Source organism: Pteropus alecto, unplaced genomic scaffold (assembly GCF_000325575.1).
Source record: "Pteropus alecto unplaced genomic scaffold, ASM32557v1 scaffold79, whole genome shotgun sequence".
In the NCBI taxonomy this organism is placed as follows: Eukaryota; Metazoa; Chordata; class Mammalia; order Chiroptera; family Pteropodidae; genus Pteropus; species Pteropus alecto.
Window position 1 is genome coordinate 18,724,044 of NW_006494612.1, and position 14,833 is coordinate 18,738,876.

The 14,833-nt window shown below is 33.8% G+C and overlaps 1 protein-coding gene and 1 pseudogene across 7 annotated transcripts in view; both read right to left on the reverse strand.

Moving 5' to 3' along the window:
• Positions 1–14,833, reverse strand: part of PTPRK (protein tyrosine phosphatase, receptor type K) — a 483,452-nt gene that overhangs the window by 445,789 nt on the left and 22,830 nt on the right. The gene's annotated exons all lie outside the window — the stretch shown is intronic.
• Positions 14,589–14,707, reverse strand: LOC112474406 (annotated as a pseudogene).

Consider the following 14,833-nt stretch of genomic DNA (forward strand, 5'->3'; position numbering starts at 1 on the left):
GCATATGAAAAGATGCTCAACACTTCACTAGCTATTAGGGAAATGCAGATCAAAACCACAATAAGATGCCATCTCACACCTGTGAGAATATCTATTATCAATAAAAAAAGAAATAACAAGTATTAAAAAGGATGTAGAGAAAAGAGAACCCTCAAATACTGCTAGTGGGAATGTAAACTGATGTAGCCTCTATGGAAAACAATATGGAGGTTCCTCAAAAAATTAAGAATAGAGCTACCATGATCCAGCAATCCCTCTTCTTGAAATTTTTGAAAACACTTATTCATAAAGACATATGTACCCCTATACTCACTGCATTATTCACAATAACCAAGATATGTAAACAACCTAAGTGTCCTTCAATGGATGATAGGATAAAGAAGATGTGATATATACATACAATGGAATACTACTTAGCCATACAAAACAATGAAATTGCCATTTGCAGCAACCTGGATGGATCTTGAGAGTATCATGCTAAGTGAAACAAGTCAGATGGAAAAGGACAGGAACCATATGATTTCACTCATATGTGGGATATAAAGCAAAAAGCAACAAACAAAACAAACAAACTCATAGGCGCAGACAACAGTAGGGTGGTTACCAGAGGGGAATGGGGTGAAAGGAAGATGAAGCGTGAAGGGGGTCAAATATAAGGTGATGGAAGGAACTAGGCTTTGGATGGTGAGCACACAATGCAATATACAGATGTATTATGAAACTGTACACCTGAAATATATATAATGTTATTAACCAATGCTATCCCAACAAATTAATTTTTTTAAAAAAGAAAATATATTCCTTATGGTCCAGCTCTATTTACCTTTTCTTGAAGTTCATATTGCACTGTATTATATTTGCTTTGGCTCCAATGAAATTCTGAATGATGTGTGGCCACAGGATGAGATATAGGAGAAATGGAGAAAGAGGAGGACTAGACACTGAGACCCATTTAAAATAAAATGTATATATCAGAAGAGAGAAAGACATTATAGGAGAGTTTCAATGGAAATGCTACAAGTGAACTAACAACGTGGACATTTTTAGATACTGAGTAGTTACATCAAAGTAATAAAGAACAGTCAAATCACAGACAAGTGCCACTTCAGTTAGTCAGTCAGTGAACAGTTTCTGCTACTGATGAACACACACTGAACAGAAAAAGCAAGGTGGAGAGAATATAGAGAATTCTCTACTGTTTGCATCAACAAGATACCAATTGTTCTTGGTTGAATGGCTTATTCTGGGAATTCTTCTGACAGAAGGGATCAGATAGCATCTGTCTCTTACAAGTAAAGGCATTAAGCCAATGAACAGTTCTCATTATTCCAGACAACAACAAATGAAGTCAGAGCAAGGAGGAACCAGGTGGCATCCTGCTCATAAAACCACTTGATACATCGACATCATGCTTTTTTTCTTAGCTGAGCCATCATAGGGCTAACTTCCTTGGATGCATGATTCTTGGTAAAATAAAACTTTACTAATTTGGATGTCTAATTATTAAGTATTTAGACATGGACTCTTAGTAGTGTAGTAATGCCATAATACTGGGTCCAGCAATGCATTTATTCATTTTATATGCCTGAGCAACATACATTAGGCCTACAAGAGCAGTATTCTTTTTCTACCAACATGTTTTTTTCTAATGACTCATTTATATCTTGTTTTTTTTACACTCTGAATATTTAAAAGGAAAAAAAAGCAACATGTCTTTCATAAAATAATATAATTCAAAAGCAATGTAATTTTCATTTTTTACTTCTTTTTCCTTTTCCTCTTTTCATTGAATATTATGAATTAGTGTAGTTTAAGTGTAGAAATATTGAGCCTGACTGTTTTACTTATTTATAAAGATGAACAAGAGGACAGAAAACAACACAGTAATGAAAATCTAATGTACTAAAGGAACTCACACACTTCCCTCATGTTCACATCATGGAAACCATGCTGTACATTCAATGTCATTTTGCACACAATCACGGCTATCATTTGATATGAAGATCCAGTGCTAAATAAAATCTCCACACTCTATCATCAGATAGTCAGTGCCTAGAACTAGTTTAAAATTATACTGTAATTAAACCGAAACTCTAATTAAAAGTATTAGGCTAACATGACATGAAATGTCCTTTATTACCACAGGCCAATTATGTCTCAGCTTGCCATTGTCCTCTGGTATGTATAGATTTTATCTTTTTATAAAAATAACAGAACACAGATTTGGTAATGACATCCTGGGCAGGATGTCCTGATAATTTCCAGGGTCAGTCATTTCCTTTTAAATTTATTTTCCCCTCTTCATGGTTCTGTTATACATCCCCAGCGTCCCTTGAATCCTCAGAAACATATCCTAACTACTGACCAAAGTATCCTTCAAATATAGTAACTGATATTATAGGATTATAGTAATCCCAGATACACACGTTACAATTGCCACGTTTATTAAATAAAATAAAATAAAACAAAGAAAAATAGAGCTAGTTTTTCTCCTGTAGTTAATGAACTTACCATTACCCTTGGTCTTAAATTATTTCAAAGATAGTATAAAGCAGGTTTAATGAGCAGTAATTTTTTTAGCAAGCCTATATTTTCCCAAGAATAGTGGTTTCAGTTCCACTAACTCTTCTTTCTACTTCCTTTTTTACAAGCCTTAACTGTAAATGCTTAGCAACATTTTAAACTCCTAACAGTAAAATTATAACCTAATTCTTTTGGAAAAGTAATGCTTTCTACAGGTTACTTTTAATCCTCTTTATAACCTTAGTTAAATTTTCAAGAGAATTATTAACCTTCGATAAACATCTGCTTCCAAGTTTTAACAAGTTAAGCAATCTAATATTAGTGTCAACAAATTTGAATAAGACTGAGTCTGTGATGCTAATTTTATTATTGTTGAGCCAATTACGAAATGATCATACTAACACATATTTGTTCCCATGGTCAGAAGAAAACTAGAGAAGAAAATATTTCCTGAGTAATCTTTTATAAAGTAAACTTTTAAAATGCAAATAAGTCACCAGAGAGGAAGGGGGACAGGGGAATATGTACACAGGTAAAGGGGGTCAAATATATGGTGACAGAAAGAAATCTAACTATGGGTGATGAATACACAGTGCAAATATATATGCCTTACTGTTAAAGTGTACAGCTGAAACCCTGGATTTCGTTAACCAATGTCATCATAAAAAACAAATAATAATAAATAATAAGTAAATAATAAAAATGCAAATAAGTCACTTGTAAATAACTTTTAGTTAAGGATCTATTTAAAAAACAATGTGTAGAGAAAATGTTGAGTCATAAGAAATGCAGAAAAGGGCAATGGAAAATTATACCTACTTTTTCTACTAATAGTGGCCTCAAAAATAAATTTAACTAGCATAGGTTGTTCAAAGTAAATCACATTTTTAAACTCAATAGTTTCCTTCCTTTCAGAAAATACAAATCAAATCCACAACCCTAATTGCTATAATTTAAATTTGCTTCAAATACGTACAAACCTCATAAAAATTAGATTTCCATTTTAACAAGCAGACCATCTCAAAAGGATGCTCATAGAATCAAAGCATTAAAGTGAAGTTTCTGAACCCACAATAAAAAGGAAGAATGAGCTGTACATAACAATGTCAATTATGTGAAGTTTTAATGCTACCCACAAATAAATACAAACTATATAATTGCAATTCAACTATATAATTAGGAAAATTACCAGAAATTTACAATAGTATATAAAAATGTTAACCTGTGGCTTTGTTGCAATCAACCCATAATGAAGTTTTTTTAATAACCCATGACATCCTAAATACAAAATAATTGTTTACTTACTTCTAAGCAAATAACCAGTGTTCACACTATTTAGTCTTCATTCAGTTCTGCTGTTATCAAATTTCCAGCAATTCCCTTTATTAGAGGAAAAATAAGGATGGAAAAGAGAAAACTTGCCTGGCATCCAATACTAAGGTAACCTTATTAAGTTCTGTATTATTAAAATGCTTTATCTAGCAAATCATTCATTGAAAATTCATACAGATCACTATATTTAATAATACTGTTATTAAATTGGAAATATGCTGAGAATAGATTTCAGATGCACTTATCACACACACAAATAATAGTAACTATGTAAGATGATATGTTAATTAACTTGACTGTAGTAATCATTTCACTATGTATATCAAATCATTGTAAATCTTAAATATATACAATTTTACTAAAAACTATATCAACAAAGAAAAAAAGGCATGCTAACACACACACAAATAATGCCTACTTTTTGGCCAGCACTGTTATTACAAAGACAAGGTCCCATTTGTGTGGAAAAGAGACACAGAGATAACTCGTGTGTTGCTACAATAATGAAGTTTAAAAAAAAGAAAAAAAAAAAAACAAGACAAAGGGATTCTTTGGGCTACAGTTGCTGTCATGGTGAGATATGCTAGTAAATAAAAGAAGATTCCATGTTGCAGTTGGGAGGTCTTCCAAAGGGACCAAGATTGGAAGCAATAGCCACAGAAAGGATGTAGAAGCTGAGGAGGGTAGTTGACAGGGCCCAGGAAGAAACAGAATGTTCCTGCTGGAAATCTGTGATTAAAGAATAAATTAATAATAATCAGCAGTAATAGAAAATATCTTACAGGAATGAAAAATAATCAAGTTTTAATTGAGTGTTCAACACACTTTTTAAAATTCTAGGTAAGATTTTTTCATTTGATCTTTAAAACACAGCCAGAAAACAGAAATAATAATTATTATTTTATTATTATTATTATTATTATTATTATTAATTATTACTATTATTAACCTCCTTTGAACCAAGAAGTTAAACAATGGTTTACCTAATGTATCTTAGTGACTGGCAGAATTTGGATTTGTATTCAGTTTTATTTGGGTTCCAAAGTCCATGCTCATTCCATTATTCTGAATTTTGTGACAAGATCAATAAGTACCTGCTCCCAAGCTCAGTCCTACTATGCCACACATTTGGTTTTCTCTCTAAAATTAATATTTCTTTGGTGACCAAGCACACCTAATGTGAATGAGGACTCTGTCAGACTATTAGAATTCTTAAGTATTCTAAAAATGTAATACTTGTTTAATATCAACATTCTCTTTGTCAATAAATCTTTACTTTCAAATAACTGTGAACCAAGTGTACCCAAAAAGGGAAGGAGCTATGTAAGGACCCTGCCTATAAAGAAAGAAGGTACTCCCCCAGGAGTACTGAAACCAGTTAGAAGCAAAGACAAATTCACTAAAGTAGGCAAATTACACTGATTTCAAAGGTAAGATATACCCAGTGCATGAATTTCTTATCATTAACTTACATCTTATGTGCCAAATACCAAGCTAAGCATTCTACATGCATTATACCATTCATTATTAGCCCCATCTAGATGATTTAATTGAAGATTTAATATCTTGTTCAAAGTTACACACTTAATTAAGTGATAGAGATGAAATGAGTAGCAATCGGAGAGACTGAGTATATTAAATATTAGCTAGATATTTACTTAAATAATACATGAGTAAACTAATATGGTGTTGAAATAGAGTAGAAGCAGTAAAAGCTGAAAGGAAGAGATCATAGAGTCTAAACAAAAAACTACATAGGATGGGATAAGTCATTAAATATAAAATGTGTTATTAACATATTATGTTAATTTAAAAATTATAATAAAGAAAGTTGGTACTGTTGTAGATAAATGGCAAAAACATAAACTGTTATTGTCAATACAATTATGAAATATCCACTTAGGACCAATATGAAATTACATTAAAATAGTCTCAACTTTCCCTTGATAATCAAGCTTTTAGATATTAATCCAGGGAATACTATTAAAGTGCACAAAGTTCCTTGTTATTTCTAATTGTTTTTAAAAATGTTAAAGATGTGAAAGGAAACCTAAATATTTAACATAAATTAAATGGCAAACTAAAATATGAATTCATTTATTATACAGGTTTTTATGACAAATATAAAGAAAATATTTAGGAAAAAAGAAAAAACAAAATTGGATCTGTGCTGTGATTATAACTATTAAAAATAATTTATGCGTATGGAAAAGAAGAGGGAAAATATGAACACAGAAAAAAATAATTTGATAGAAGTGATTATAAGTGTCTAAGTGAGAGAAACTGATCTCAAGCTAGTATAAGCAAAAGGAAAAATGTACTGACCTGTGGAAGTAAAGGAAACATTGAATAATTAAACCATAGGATATGCAAGGAAGAAGTTAGTTCTTATAAACAGTTAAGTCAAAAAACAAAATGCAACTGAGTACATTCTAAAGATCTTATTGGCTTTATTCAACAATTCATGAATTGGTCAGCAACCAATCTAGCAGAAGGAAAAGAGCTCCGAGGAACTTACAAAATGAAAAATGTCTACAGGCAGAAGGCAGCAGGGAACAAGAAAGTGATATCAAGCAAAAGAGCAGGTTGTTTATTGCAAGTTTACTTGCCTTTAGGGGATGGTAGGGATCTATTAAGCAGATTACTTGATTAGATCAATTAGGGCTGATCATGGGATTCCTGATTGACTGGTTTAAGAATCCACTTCTGGGAGAGTGAAAACTGTAATTAAGTTTTGGTTTGGTGGTATGGGGTTTAGCATAAATGACTTCATTTGGGCCTGCTGTCTCATTTTTAATAGAACCAGAGTTTTTTTTTTAACATGGTGGGAAATCTCCAATTCCTCTCTCTAATACTCTTGTAATGCTTTCTCCACAAAAACAGGGAAGATGGATGTCAAGAGCTCTCAGATGTTAAAATCTTAGCTCTTCATCATCTGTTAGCAAATAACTTTATCATCCCATATTAAGGAGGGCTCTTATATTTCTAGTGTGGCCCAGCTACCCACCCTCTGGATAAGGGAAGGCAGGACACCTCGACTGAAATTTGCTCCAAGACTGCATACATTGAGGAGGCGTAGTTTCCCAATGGAAAATCTAGATGCTACTAACACAATGGAAAATAGATGCTGGGCTTCTACAACTACAGTTGCTTGTGCCAGGATCCAAAAGAATATGACATTTGAAACCTAAACAAAAGCTGATAATTGTCTTTGAAACAAGGGTTACATCTCACTCTTCATGTTGAACATTGTGATATTTCAATTTACAATAAGAAATATATATTTGGTCTTTGTCCCTGTTTCTAGCACAGAGCTCCTAAAATCCTTGGAGTTTCCAAAGTGATAAGAACAATATAATGTTGATATTCATAACAAATACACCCCCTTTCTACCACACCTGGGTTTACATTCATGAAATGACCTTTGGAAAGAACCTAAGGATGGGAGCTGGTTGCCAGGAAAGTGACTGAAGGGTTAAAACGTTCAGTCTCCCTCCTTCCCCGACTCTCCCACCTCTGGGGAGGAGAAAGGAGCTGAAGGTTGAATTGACTGCCATAGGCCGATGATTTAATCAGCCATGCTTCTGTAATGAAGTCACCATAAAAACCCAAGAGGACAAAGTTCAGAGAGCTTCCTGGTTGGTGAACACATGGTGATTTGAGGAAAGTGGCACACTTGAAGAGGGCATGGAAGTTTTGCACCCTTGCCCCATACCTTGCCCTACGCATTTTTTTCATCTGGCTGTTCCTGAGTTATATCCTTTTATAATAAACCAGGAAAGTAAAACCAGTAAAGTGAAATGTTTCTCTAGTTCTGTGAGCCATTCAACAAATTGAACCTCCTCCCAAGGAAGGGAATCTCTGATCTAAAGTCTGTCAGAAGCACAGGTGACAACCTGGCTTTGCAAATGGCATCTGTAGGACTGAGTCCTTAACCTGTGAGATCTGATGCTATCTCCAGGTATATAGTGTCAGAATTGAGTTAACTGCTTGGTGGTGTTGAAAACACACACACATTGACATTAGTGTCAGAATCTGAAGAATGTTAGATAATTCCATGACAAAGTTGCTTGTGCAGAGAAAAACCTGTTTACAGTAAGTTTTGCCAATAGGTAGCATAGAATTAAGCATTTCTGGGAGTATTGAGGAGATGTGGTTCAAGAATAAAATCATACTTGCATTGGTGTAGTGCTATTGAAGTTTTTCAATAAAATAAATTAAAATGTCATTTAATTCTTTAAAATTTGATGAGAATTCTTAAAAATGTATTTTGGCTATAATGAAAAATGCAGTACTTTCACCTTTCACTAGCAAAGAGAATGGTTTAAAACTAGAACAAATTTATAGATGTAAAAAATTTACACTAAAACCTAAAGCTATTGCTCTCTAATGGGAAAGAAAAACATTCTATATAAAAATAATATTTTTCTCATAATTTGCATTCCTTTATTTTTATTGTGAGTAAGACTGAGAAAAGATGGCACTTTAAAAAAAAAAAAGAACAATTCATGTGATTCTCTGATACTCTCCCTACACATCATAAACCTAGGGTTTTGAAAATATTTCCACAGCAACCAATTTCAATGCTGTAAATTGAGAAGTGTATTCAGGTATTAAATAAGGTTACATATAAAGACAAATGTCTTATTTTGAAAATGGAATCACTTTCTATTAAAATTATATACATAAATATGGAAACCACAGTGATAAATACAGAGATAACAAAAAATCATTTTTCCAAGAAAAAAATATTTCATAAGTCATTCCAAAGGCAGTTTATGTTTAGGATTTCACACTTAGAGTAAAGCATAATGCATTCTCCTGTTTCTTCTAATCCTGGTGAAGAGTCCTGCACACAGAACAGGTAATGAGAGGGTAACGGGGGCAATCCTCACTAGGAAATGATACTATTCTCAAGCCTCTATAGCAATAAAGATGTAACAATATTAACATGTTTCAGAAACTATGTTTATCATGTAACTCAATTACACAAAATTAAGTAAAGTTTGAAATCTAAAGATTATCCCATGTTTTATAATTTTTATATAAATATCTATATCAAATTACACTTATGTAAAAGGCATGCACAAGGCACAAACCAAACTAGTGTTCATTTAATTAGTTCATAAAAGAAAGATCCAGACAAAAGTCCAGCTATTCATTATAAATTTTGTTGTCCAATACAACCTATACAGTTGCAAATTCATGGAAAATGTGTAAAAAGTTCAGAAATAAATGTTTAATTATTTCCTAGACCAATCCCAATGGAAGTATGTAAGTAATCCATCCTGTATGTGTATTTTCGGGCAAGATCCCACAACTTATCCTCAATGGTCATCGTACTGCATTTTTACAATTGCACCATTTATTTAGATCTACTGAGGGATAGTTTATACCAAAGACACTATCATATTTTAAAGACTATTGTAAAACATATAACATATAGATTATATTTTTAAATAATTTAAAAGAACTCAGTTAGACAAGTCTTAAACATTAACACTGTCACTTTAATCCAAACAACTTTTCTCTCCCTTTCTCTCTTGCTGTTCTTTCTCCAGAAACTCTTCTAAAAGATGGCAGTCAGAAACACGCAACAAAAGCAGCCTTTAACAGAAATGAGACTAATGCTAGAGGAAAAAATAGTGAGTTTTGCTATTATTTGAAAAGTTAATGTATGACAAGAAAAAACATAACAGTGTTTGCTGACCCTGCTCATTCTGAACCATGAAATTGCTTGAGCCACAGCAAATAACTAACCATGATAAGAGTAAGGGATTCTGCAGATGTATCATTTCTATATAGTACAACCCAAAGTGAACAGATCATGAATCCTGTGCACAAGAGAAAGCAGGGGCATGCGTAGAAGAGAGGGAGGAAAAATGCTACAGGGAGTAAGTATGTAGTCACATCATCCAGGCCCTGATATTGGGTAGCTCCATGTGCACAAGAACCAGTAGCATAATGACATTGATGACATAATCACACTTTCCAAGTGTGAATTCTGATGCCGTCATTTTCTAGACATGTGACCTTAAGCCAGTTGCTTAATCTCTCTGTACCTCTATTTCCCCATGTGTAATACTTGTATGTATTAATCTGTTAGGGCTGCCATAACAAAATACCACAGGTGGCTTTAACAAGAAATTTATTTTCTCAAAATTCTGGAGGCTGGCAGCACAAGGCCAAGGTGCCGCCTTCTCCCTGTGTCCTTAGATGGCCTCTTCTCTGGAATCAGTCTCTCTGTCTCTATCTGTCTGTCAGTCTCTGTCTCTGTCTCTGTCTCTGTCTCTGTCTCTGTCTCTGTCTCTGTCTCTGTCTCTGTCTCTGTCTCTGTCAAGGATACCTGACCTATTGCATTAGAAGCCCGCCCATGACCTCATTTAATTTTAATTACCTCATTAAAGACTATCTTCAAATACGGTCACATTAGGGTTACGGCTTCAACATATGAGTGGGGGGGCACAATTCAGTCTGTAACAATTCAGTATGTAACAATAATATCTACCTCAGATGATTGTGGTAAAGATTAAATGTGTTAATTTACAAAATGTCTGGCACATGGGAAGTCCTATAGACTGTTTACTATTAGGCTAAGCTCCATTAAATTTACATTTCTAACAAGTATCCATAAATCACAGCATCAGGTGAATGAAAACAGACATTTATAGTCTCTCTTTGAAATTTCTTGTATTGGAATGGTGATATCTTTGGGGAAAATATAGGACACATCTTGCTGAAAACATTTATCTCAATTCAAAACCTGGGTGGTTAATACAGAAATGTTAGTGCTTCCTAACCGGGAGCAAAACCAATATATAGGTTTGATTTTCTCACATCCCCAGTGGGACACAAAGGCTTTTTGTGTCTCAGGATTATGTGCTGATAAAGAATGCGGAAAGAATGTTTATGAGGAAGCAGACAAAAGCAGGCTGGCTCCTGTGTATCCACACTTGGCAGCTATAATGTAGTTTGGGTTATACCAATAATTTCCAATTATTTAACCGGCAGTCTGTCAATTCCTAAGCTAGAAAACTGTGATGAGAACATCAGATTAATTTAGACAGACTCAAGTACTCAAATGAACACCAAAATAAATCACCAAAATAAACATTAGGTTTACATTAATACATAATTTTTTTCTCGTTACTTTTTCAATCACCTTTCATAATCCTATCAGGAGCTCTGTGTACCACAAACATGATGGATGCAGATGAGAATGGTAGATAGCAGCAAGGACAAGGGTAGCAAAACATAGGACACTAAAAGCTCAGACTCCTAGGTTACTAGTAGCCCAAGCATTAAGCCAGGATGAGTTCTGGGTGATGAAACTTTCCCTGAGAATTGATTCACCAATGTTCCTAACTTTTAAAAATAAATGTAACAAAATATTCTAATTGTGGATGTCTGATCCTATCACTACACCCCTCTGCCTAAAATCTTTTAATGTCATCAGGTTGCCTCCAAGATAAAGTCCACATTCCATGGCACAGGACCCAAGGGTTTTGTGATCTAGCCCCAACAAATTGCTTTACTCCTGAGCCTGACACAGACTGTTCTACTTCCTAAAAAATTCTCGATGGTTCCCTCTTACCCTTCTAATTCCTGTACCTCTTTAGATCTCAAAGCTGAATTCACTTCCTAGGTAAACTTTAGCCATCTACCCCCAAATAATTTGCCTCTTCAGTGCGTTCTCACAATGCCAAAACCTAACATGATCACCAAACTGATCATACTGTTACACTGTAAATATATAAGCCATTCCCCTGTTCTTCATTTGGAAACAACAAGGGTAAGACTCAACGCAACCAACTGCCCCTCATCTATGATGCTTCTCCCAAATTTTCCAGGTAGAGCCAGTTCTTTCCCATCTGTCTTCTCTCAGCACTGCATTCCCAAGTGAGTTATAACATTACCAACATGTCCATTTCTCTCAACAGACTGAAGCTCCTGGAAGGCAGTCTAAATAGAACCTAACATGGTGTCTGTCATACACTAGTGGCTTAACACATTTGCTGTAATTTTTAATGGCGAATGAATAAATAGTTACTAGAACCTGCTATTTGATGAATTTGCTTGGTTTTATAGACTAGGTTTTATGTTGAAGTTCATAACCATGCTTTAAAAGGATATAATAATTTAATTGAAATGAATTTTATATTTTAAAAATAAAATCAGCTGTTTTGACAAAGATTTCTCTTCAAAATATTTCTCTTAAAATTAGTATATCATACTTCAGATAAGACTTCGGAACTTTTCTGATGGGGTAGAATTATAGTGTGTAAATAAGAAACAACTTTGAAACTGCTGCCCAACAGTTGGAGCACTCAGCAGGAGCAGGAGAATAAGAAAACACTTTTGTTTCCCAGGAAGGGGAAGGTTAGAGCCAAACACAATGGTACACAGAAACAACAAAATGAGAAAAAAGTGTTTACAGGATTTATCTTGACTCTTCAGGAAAGAAAATAAAATAGTACAAGCCTTCAATCGAAGTGGCACCATGCTGTCGTGCAATCCAAAAGCGCTTTAAAATCTGCCCATGATGTTTTCTAGTAAACACTTCCGAAAGAGCCTGAAACTTCATCTATGTGTGTGAAAGGAAATTAGAGCACACCTCTTACCCTTTTACAGTTCACATTAAAACTGTCATAAAGCCCTGGAACTATGTGGGGAAAAACAAGAGTCGAATTCCTATTGTTCTGACTTCAGTAAGCAGCCAAATGTTAAAAGCTTTGCTATCCTCACACACACATAAAAGAACTGTTCTAATATGTGTACATTTTCTAAGACAATTTATTAAAGAAAACAATTTTTAAAAATTTTCTTCCTTTCTCCATATTCTATTACACACCAGCTCAGTGAAGTCTAAAAGAAACTAGGCATGTGTGGATGGTAGGTGCATACATGTACTTATTTATGTATTTATATATACTCTAAAGAAGAGAAAGTTAACAGAATTTCAAAAGTCGTAAAGCTTTTCACTCAAGAAAGCTAAGTAAAAAAGAGAGAATTTCATAAATTATATAAATGTCTAACCACTATGCTATATACCTGAAACACTAATCTTAATAATAGTTTTAAGATGCCAGAGATTGAGAGAAATAACATTAAATTCCCTTTTTTATATGTTTTTAATTTAATTATCCTTGGCTATATAGTGAAAAAGTAAAATAATATAAAATAATATTAAATGTCAACTCTAATTGAAAAATTCAAATTAAAAAATAAAAAATAATTTTCAATATTGACTAAATGTTAAAATGATAATATTTTGAATACATTTAGGTAAAATAAGAGTAATAATTTTTTTTTACCTTAAAACATTAAATAAAGCAAATATGCAGTCAGAAAAAAGAATCAATACAAGAAGGTAACTGCAATGGGTAATTTTCAATGACTAAGTTTTCAACATACACACACGCACATATACTTCTACACATACCTTAAATATCTTAAATAATAGAAAGGGAAACAATTTGAAAAATAAGAATATTCAGTCATGATGCCAAAACAGAATCGCATAGGGGAAAAGTAATGTGCAAGTTTGTTTTTAGATTCTCACAGAAGCAAAGATCCCAAAACCCAACTTTAATGTTCCCTATCTTGGTAAATATTACAGTTCAAACCAGAAGGTTAGGCAGCATCTCTCATCCTTACTAAGTCCCCACAAATCTATTGGGAAACCCTATCATTCTTCCCTTCAAAATACCTCTCCTACTTGTCCATGTCTCTGTCACCCTACCCTGCTCCAGCATCCCTCACCTAGATTTCAATGTCCTCCTAAGTGGTCTCACCAAATTCCACTGGCCTCCTCCACATCATTTTTCACACTGTGTTCAGAGTGATCCTTATAAAACTCAAATGTCTTTCTCCCTCTTTGGTTCCACATTTTCCTTATAATAAAATCTTCGTAGTTACTTATTGTATTATTATATTACTTATATAGCTAAGCTCCTCTTCAGTCCAACCATAGTTCTGTCAGTTGCTGTAATGCATTTCTGTCGAGTCTTCATGCCTTCACACAGATTGTGCTCTTTGCCTAAAACCTTCTTCTCAGCTTTCTTCACACTGAGAATTCCTGTCTATTCAGTCTTTGGTTCTCAATGACAGCAAGGTAAGGACAATGTTCCTGAGAGATACCCTCCTAAGCCCCTATATTTCTTCAGGTACTTCACAAACTTGTGATAACTTAATCATTTGTAAATCTCTGTTTAACATCTGTCTGCCTTATACTATAAGGACCATGAGAACGATCCCTGATGTAAAGGACCACGTCCTCAGTACCTAAGGCATGCCACAGTGATGGTGACTCAATGTATATTTAAAGATTCATTGACAATGTCCTCCAAAATCTTGGGAGAAGAAACAAGCCCAATGAGGAAGTCTCACCTTAGATTCCAATTCCAACAATATAATAATGAGGAAAAAATGTAATAGATAAGAAAAAAAATTTTTCCTAAATATTGAAGTAGAAAAGTGGAACAGAGAGTGGAGAGTCCTAAAATCCTGTCCAGTAATGTGGAAACTGAGAACACTAATTATAAAATTCTACCTATGATTGTTATATACTTCATCTATCAAGGAATTTATCATATATTTTATACCCTGACAATTTTTAGCTAACTGCTATACATACAGTGAGCATTTAATAAATGACTATTTTTAATATAAAGTGGTAAGCCAAAATAAAGTACCTTAAATTTATTTATTTATTTTTTAATTTATTTATTTAATGCCTACAGCACCTGGTTTTCCTAGGTGGTCTCCCATCCAAGTATTAACCAGGCCCAACTTTGCTTAGCTTCCGAGATCAAATGAGATCAGGCACATTCAGGGTGGCATGGCCATAGACTAAAGTACCTTAAATTTAATTTAAGATCTTAGGATTTAAGACCATGTCCAAATTTAATCCTTACCTGGTCCTGTCCTGGAGGATGGAATCAGAAAGACAGCAGTCTTTAAAATAATGTAACTTCCT